Below are 7868 nucleotides of genomic sequence, written 5' to 3'. Positions count from 1 at the left end.
CACAAGGGAGACAATGGTCATCAGATGCAATGAATGATGAACATGATATATATATATAATCATCATCCATGCAACAACCCCAAACCTCATAAATACCTCCAACATGAGTATAATCGTCATGATACCTCCACATATCCCACCAAACATATGTATACAACTACACATGTATAATCAACCAATAATCCCCAATGAACATATCAGACATACATGGACAACCCCACATATACAATCAACATGTATCCTCCAATAAAAACACATCGGACACGTGTATAAACCACAGACGTGCAATCAACACACTCCTCCAAAAGTACATAACAAATACGGATATACACGCCACATGTAAATGCACGATCAACAAGATAACTCCTATAACACATACCCACCTATGTACAATCCACATCATATACCCAATCAGTATGGTAATACCAACAACCCAATAATCCCTACAAGACATACTCTACACGTGAAATCACAACAGAGTAGATATCAAGAGTGGAGACTGTATATGAATTAAATAGATCATCACAAGGGTCAAGCATAAGTATCATGCAGGAAAATAACAACCGATCATGATATAAGATAAAGCAGCCTAATTCATCCAATAATAACCATGCACTAAGTACAAGAAAATCTACATAGAGGTCAAGGAAGAAATACCCGCCTTAAAATGTAGATCGTGCCAAGTAATCCCGCGTCGAGACGCTCGTCCCGAACCCAAGTCCTGCGATCACACGGTATATATATAATGTTTAGCTAATCACATAATCAACAACAAACTAAACCCAATACCTAATCCTACGTCGATTAGGTAACCCTGTTTAGTTTCCACCTAATGATCCAACCCAAAGTAAATCATAGGCACATCCTTAAATTTAACTCTTCCTAAATCCAAACATAATCCAATGATCCTTAATAACAATCATGAACTCATCAAATGCAACCAACCCCTAATTAATCAAACCATAACATAATACAAACTCCAAGATGGACACTACTCTAATTCAGAAAATTATCCATCCATTACATCCCATTATTATCCACCACACATCATACAACAAACATGCATAATCATCCTCATGACCCACCTCTAACCATCAAATCTGATAATCAATCTCATCATATTTAAAACCCTCCTTCACATTTCACATGCCCAAAAGAAGTAACCCTTACATAAAATTACAACCCTAATTTAGCAATATTCTATTAAACCAATCAGAAATACCTCATTGATACATCACTTACCTTGGAAGGTTGTAGCTGATCAACACTCACAGCTCCCACCATAATCCTCCTAACAGCTCAATTGATCCCAAATCAAGCTGTTGTTCATCACCCGGATCAAGAAGAAGGGATTAGAATTCCACAAAACAACACATCACTAACTAATTTCCAGCACAACTATGCACCTTACCTCTTCACCCGAGAGTTACCAAAGAACCAAAACTGAAGCAACCACTGCTAGAAATCATGGGTATGATGCTTACTGCTGCCCACACTTTCATCACCTACCAACCCCAAATCAAACCAAGAAGATCACAAGCTCGAATCCACAACCAAAACTAAACACTTACCTCCAAGATCAAGGCTAGGGCAAATGATCTGTTCTTGCCCACGAACAGAGAAGAAGATCAAAATCCACTCAAGGAAGATCTGTCACTAAGATGATTCGGTACTTTCCCCTAGTTCAAAACAAGAGGAATATCAAGAATTGAGACCTATAGTACCGGATCCTTGAATCCATAAATTTTGGACGAAGCATACCTTGATAGGTCGCCTCTGATGATGTCGCCCGATCCAATCCAGCGGGTGTGGAGCTACAGATCAATCCTAAGGAACAAATTGAGGAGGAGACGATTGATCGGCTGGTGATGCGAATCAAACTCCCCTGGCTGTGCCCTAGACGCTAGGCTGCTGCCGACCGCGAGCAAGAAACCGCCGAGAAGACAACCTCTCAGTGGGAGATGATCGGTAACCCCCGAAAACCAACGCCATTCTCTCCGGTGACTCGACGAGGACGCGATCGCCGTGGAAGAAGTCGTTCTTCGTTGGCATCGGGCGTTCGTGAGAAAGAGAGAAAGGAAAAGGATCGCAAGAGGAGCCAATGGAGTCTTTGCCCTAGCCCTACCCGAAGGAAGATGGTCGGCGATCGTGAGCTTGGCGTCGGTGAGGCGAGAAATCGCCGGAGAGGGAAGGGAGTTTCGGGTTTCGGCGTGAGGTCGAGGAAGAGGAGATCGGGGAAGATGGGGGTCGGGAATCAACGAATTTGGGGGAGAAAAGAAAATTGATTTTATAAATAAATCATTTCCTCACTTAATTAAATGGGTTTCCCAAACAGGCTTTATTTGAACCCGTCAGTTCGTCCCCTCAAAACTCGACGTACAAGCTCCGAAAAATTCCCAGAAAATTTCTAAAAATTCCTGAAAAATCCAATAAGATTTTTCGTCCAATAACATTTATTATTTAATTTTGTGATATCTTACAATTTTCAACAAAGTAAATCTAAGAACTATGATAAAATATACCTTCTACTGCCTGAAGTTCTATCAGAAGTTCCGCCAACGTATAAGCCCTTTTGTTTATGTTATAGTTTAGGCGGAACTGCTCAAAACTTCTGGGTAGCGTTTGGAGAATAATATCGATCTGGGTTTCCCCATCGATTTCAGCTCCAAGGATTTGTATTTCATTCAAATAAGCCATCATCTTTAGGATATGATCCCTAACGGGTGCTCCTTTTGACATGGTGGCTGTCATTAATTTTCTCATTGCCTCTTGCCTAGCAGCCCGATTCTGGTGTCCGAAGAGTTCCTTTAGATTATTCATCATATCATAGGTAGTTGGCAAGTCCTGATGTGATGTTGCAGTACATTTGACATTGAAGCCAAAATATAACACCACGCCATCACATCTGCCGTGACCCATTTCTATGATGCTCAATCTCCTCTTCACTAGAATCACCGTTAGGCACATTAGGGTAGACCACTAATAATACAAACTTATAGCCTTCAGCAGTTAGGACAATGTCCAGGTTTCTTTTCCAATCTATGTAGTTGGGACCAGTAAGTTTGTTCTCTTTCAGTATAATAGCCAGTGGGTTGAAAGTCATCCTAAGAATCACAAAAAAACTTTTGGTCAAGACTCTAAATTTAGAATAATATTGATTCCTTAAACAATATTATTTAAATTTACCAACACCTCAAAATACCGTGAATTTTGCATGCCATGTTAGTGTGGACGTATACAAATTCAAACATTTGTAAGAGAAGGTATTACCCATTAATTTTATTCTTGTCATCCTAACTTTATGACAAATAAAATTAATAGTTGGTATTCCTTTGGTCACACAAATAATAGCAGTGACTCTGTTGAGGAGGATACTATTAAATGCGCCTAAGTGTATACCATTACTTGATACTTAGTCCATTAAATAGGATTCTGTCCCTTCAATTGGAGAAGATCACACGCTCCTAAATAATTTCCTATAACCATCCATAAAGGAAGTTTGATCCAGTGATCCACAAACAAACTTATCCATTGTGGAGGGAGGCACTCAGAGCCAACACGTAAGTTTGCTGCATCACTTACAAACCAGTAATGAAGACCGTGGAATTTATTTACTAATCCCTCTCCCACTTAGTTATTTAAGGTGAGGAATTTTAACATGCACACACACATCACAACAAATAAAGCAATAAATATGGAAAAATAATTTTTGAAGTATTATGACCTTTTCTATCATCGCCCTCCTTGTGTTACCAACCCTAGTTGCTGCAATCTTTAGCCACCGTAATCGGGTTTAGTCACCGTATCTATCTTGCTTCTTTTTTCTCTGTGCCTCTGGTCCACAAATAGTACTATGCCTCGCAAGGATATGATCCGCGACAAAAATAGAATTTTACATATATCGATCCTATATTCCACGAAGGAACGTACATGTAATCTAGATCGAAACAAAAATGTAAAATTCTAAAACTAATACAGCTCCTGCTATATTTAATACATACAATCATGCACAAACATATAATGCCCTCGACATGTCTGAGGGTCCAATCACATACAATCACATTAGGGCCATAATAGTTGGATCTAGGATGCCTGCAACAACAGAGTTCAAAATATTTACACATCCTACTATTATCCTGCCTAAAATATGTATGACATGTGCATAATTAAACTGAAAACCAAACACATATAGGCAAACCCTAGCTCTGATACCAATTGCTGGTTGCTACTCGGAATATAGTACCGGTTCCCCTATACAAAAATTTTGTACAAATCCTGAACCTTTCCTAATAACCTATTGTGTTCTTTAGAAATTAAATTTGGAATCGCAAACAGAACTTAACATTATTAATTCCAAATTTAATTTATCTGTTCCTAGAAATTTAGACTTGGATCGCAAACGATGCTTAACATTATTAATCCAAATCCACCTATGTTATAAATTTGATTAATATTTATTTCAAAGATCGGCTTCCAAGTTAAACATGGCGAGACACTAGGTCTTCTTGGTTATGGGAGCATCCAAAACTTCCTAGACAAAACCTTTCAACGAAATTCAATATTTAATCTCCTTATAGTAACCCTAGGTTTAACCATTAAGAACAATCGAATCACAAGATTGAAAAACCAAAAGAAACACAAAGTCGAATAAAAAATCCGAAACCTAGAATCACTAGCCTTTTGTGTTTGGTATTTCAAGAATAAACTAGTTATGATGCGGAAACTAATAACTAGTTATGACGTGGAAACTAATAACTAGTTATACCTTTTGTAGCTTATAGACCTCACGATCTTCTATCGTATTCCTCTTATTATCTCGGGCGTCGTGTGGGTGATGATCTACTGGGATGAGAATCCACCCAAGCTTCCTTCTTCTCCAAGCAAGTTTCGGCCACCAACAATCTTCAAGAGATGAAGAACTTTCGGCCACCAACTAAACTCCAAGGGATGCTAAGAAACAAAGCCTCCTATCTCTCCTTCTTCCTCTAACAAGATCTGGCCACCACTAAGCTCCTTGAGATGAAGATGTCGCCGACCACACAAGGAAGAAGAATAGGAGAGGAAGAGGAAGAGAGGGCCGACCACCACCAAGGAAGAGAGGAATAATAGAAGATATATTGTTGTAAGGTGAGGCACCTCTACCCTCTTTTTATATTCCTTGGTCTTGGCAAATAAGGAAAGTTTTAATTAAAACTTCCTTAATTTCCTTGCCAATTAAAGGAAAATTTAATTAAAAAAAATTCCTTTTCTTGTTTCTAATGGCCGACCACCTCAAATCCTCCAAATAAGGAAAGTTTTAAACACAAAATTAAAACTTCCTAATTTGTTTCCAGAAATTTTGAAAATAAAAATTTCTCTTTAAAAATTCCCTTCATGGTTGGTTATAAAAGGAAACTTTTATAAATTAAAATCTCTCTATTAAAACATGTGGATGATTACAATAAGGAGAGTTTTCTCCAAAATTAAAATCTTCCTTTCAATCTACAAATAAGGAAAGATATCTAACCTTTCTCTTAATCTTTTGTAGAAACTATAAAAGCAAAGATTTAATTTTAAAACTCTCTTTTAAATCATGGCTTCCACATAAGGAAAGATTTTAAAAAATAAAATCCTTTTAATTTTATTGTGGACGACCACCTAAGCTTGGGTTCAAGCTAGGCCGACCACACTTCAACCCATCTAAGCCTTATCTTGGCCGGCCCTTGCTTGGACTCCAAGCTTGGCTTGGCCGGCCACCTTGGGATGGGTAAGAAGGTGAGTTTAGGTGGGTATAAAACTTTATAACTAAGAGCCTGCGATTGGGACCGAGATGAGGAATTGGTTTTGGTCTTCCGATGAACTTGAGCTTCCCGTGTTCGCCCCAAACACCCAACTCGAGTTCATCAATAATAACTCATACCACTAAAGAGTTATTATTGAACTACCGCACCAATCTCATATTACTATATGGGCTCCTTCTTATCATGAGTGTGTTAATCTTCCTGTGTTTAAGATATAGAATGCCCACTAATTAAATGAGTTACTGACAACCCACTTAATTAATATCCATCTCCAAAAATAGTATCACTCAACCTTATCATAATATTGGACTAAGTCTACCTGCAGGGTTTACATGACAATCCTTATGAGTTCCTCTTGGGAACATCATCAACCTAGATTCCTAGGACACAGTTTCCTTATATAATCAACAACACACACTATAAATAATATTATTTTCCAACTTATCGGGCTTATTGATTTATCAGACTAAATCACACCCTTTGATAAATTAAAGAAATAAATACTAAATATATGCGTTTATTATTATATCAGGCTTAAGAACACACACTTCCATAATAACAAATGTCTTGTTCTTTTATGCAGTCAATATAAAAAGAAACTACCTTAAATGGTCCTGCTCAATACATTCAGAGTGTACTAGTGTAATTTTATAGTCAAGATAAACAAATACTAAATTACACTATGACTATTCTAATGGTTTGTTCCTATCATTCTTAGTCGTGAGCTACTGTTTATAATTTATAAGGAACTGATAACATGATCTTCTGTGTGTGACACCACATACCATGTTATCTACAATATAAATTAATTGAACAACTACACTTACTATATAAATGTAGACATTTAACCAATGTGATTCTTTATTTCAAAATAAATGTTTACAAAAAGCTAGGCTTTTAGTATACACTATAACAATCTCCCACTTATACTAAAAGACTATGCTGTCATAAACACTGCCATACATCTGATTCCCATTCCTTCAACATGCCGATCAAAAGCTTTCACCAGAAGGGCCTTAGTGAAAGGATCTGCCAGGTTATCTGCTGATGTAATCTTGGCGACAATAACTTTTCCTCGCTTTACGATGTCTCGTATCAGGTGGTACTTGCGCTCTATGTGTTTACTCGTCTTATGGGCTTGTGGTTCCTTCGAGTTTGCTACTGCACCACTATTATCACAATAAATTGTGATGATTTTGGGCAAACCAGGAATCACATCTAAGTCCATTAGGAAGTTCCTAAGCCAAACAACTTCTTTTGCTGTCTCAGAGGCTGCCACATACTCAGCTTCTATAGTTGAGTCTGAAACGTATTTATGCTTAACACTCCTTCATGCAATGGCTCCACCTCCTAAAGTAAACACATAGCCTGATGTAGACTTACTATTGTCCCTATCTGATTGGAAGTCAGAATCCGTGTATCTCACAGGGAGCAAATCATTTGCTTGGTAAAATAGCATATAATCTCTAGTCTTTCTCAGGTACTTTAATATATGCTTTACAGCAACCCAATGTCCTTGTCTATGGTTACTTTAATATCTGCTAACCCTGCTCACATCAAAACAGATATCCGGTCTCGTACATAGCATAGGGTACATTAGGCTTCCGACAGCCGAAGCATAAGGAACTACCTTCATGTCCTCTATCTCCTTTGATGTCTTCGGAGACATCTCTTTAGATAAAGATACTCCATGCCTAAAAGGTAGAAAACCTTTCTTGGAGTCTTGCATGCTAAAACGAGCTAAGATTGTATCGATATATGAAGCTTGGGATAAGCACAATATTCTTTTCTTGCGATCCCTTTTTTACTTTGATCCCGAGAATATGTGCACATTCTCCCAAGCCCTTCATATCGAATTGCTTGGATAACCATACCCTTACTTCTGACAACACTTTGATATTGTTTCCAACTAACAAAATGTCATCTATGTATAGTACAAGAAATATCACCACGTTTCCATCACACTTCTTGTATACACAAGACTCATCCGGACACTGAATAAATTCATATGATTGGATTACTTCATTAAACAGGATGTTCCAAGATCTTGAAACTTGCTTCAGTCCATAAATCGACCAATTGAGATTA

The 7868-nt window shown here is 37.8% G+C and overlaps 1 long non-coding RNA gene across 1 annotated transcript; it reads right to left on the bottom strand.

The window, feature by feature from the left end:
• Positions 1 to 667: 667 nt before the first annotated feature.
• Positions 668 to 2449, bottom strand: LOC121994214. Its single transcript, XR_006115640.1, has 5 exons — positions 1762 to 2449; positions 1572 to 1679; positions 1412 to 1505; positions 1243 to 1319; positions 668 to 721 (listed from the first exon to the last, which is right to left on the bottom strand). It is a non-coding gene; the product is annotated as an uncharacterized LOC121994214 (long non-coding RNA).
• Positions 2450 to 7868: the final 5419 nt, after the last annotated feature.

This window comes from Zingiber officinale, chromosome 6A, assembly GCF_018446385.1.
Source record: "Zingiber officinale cultivar Zhangliang chromosome 6A, Zo_v1.1, whole genome shotgun sequence".
Lineage (NCBI taxonomy): Eukaryota > Viridiplantae > Streptophyta > Magnoliopsida > Zingiberales > Zingiberaceae > Zingiber > Zingiber officinale.
The sequence above is the reverse complement of the archived record's forward strand: the minus strand, read 5'-3'. Positions and strand labels throughout refer to the sequence as shown.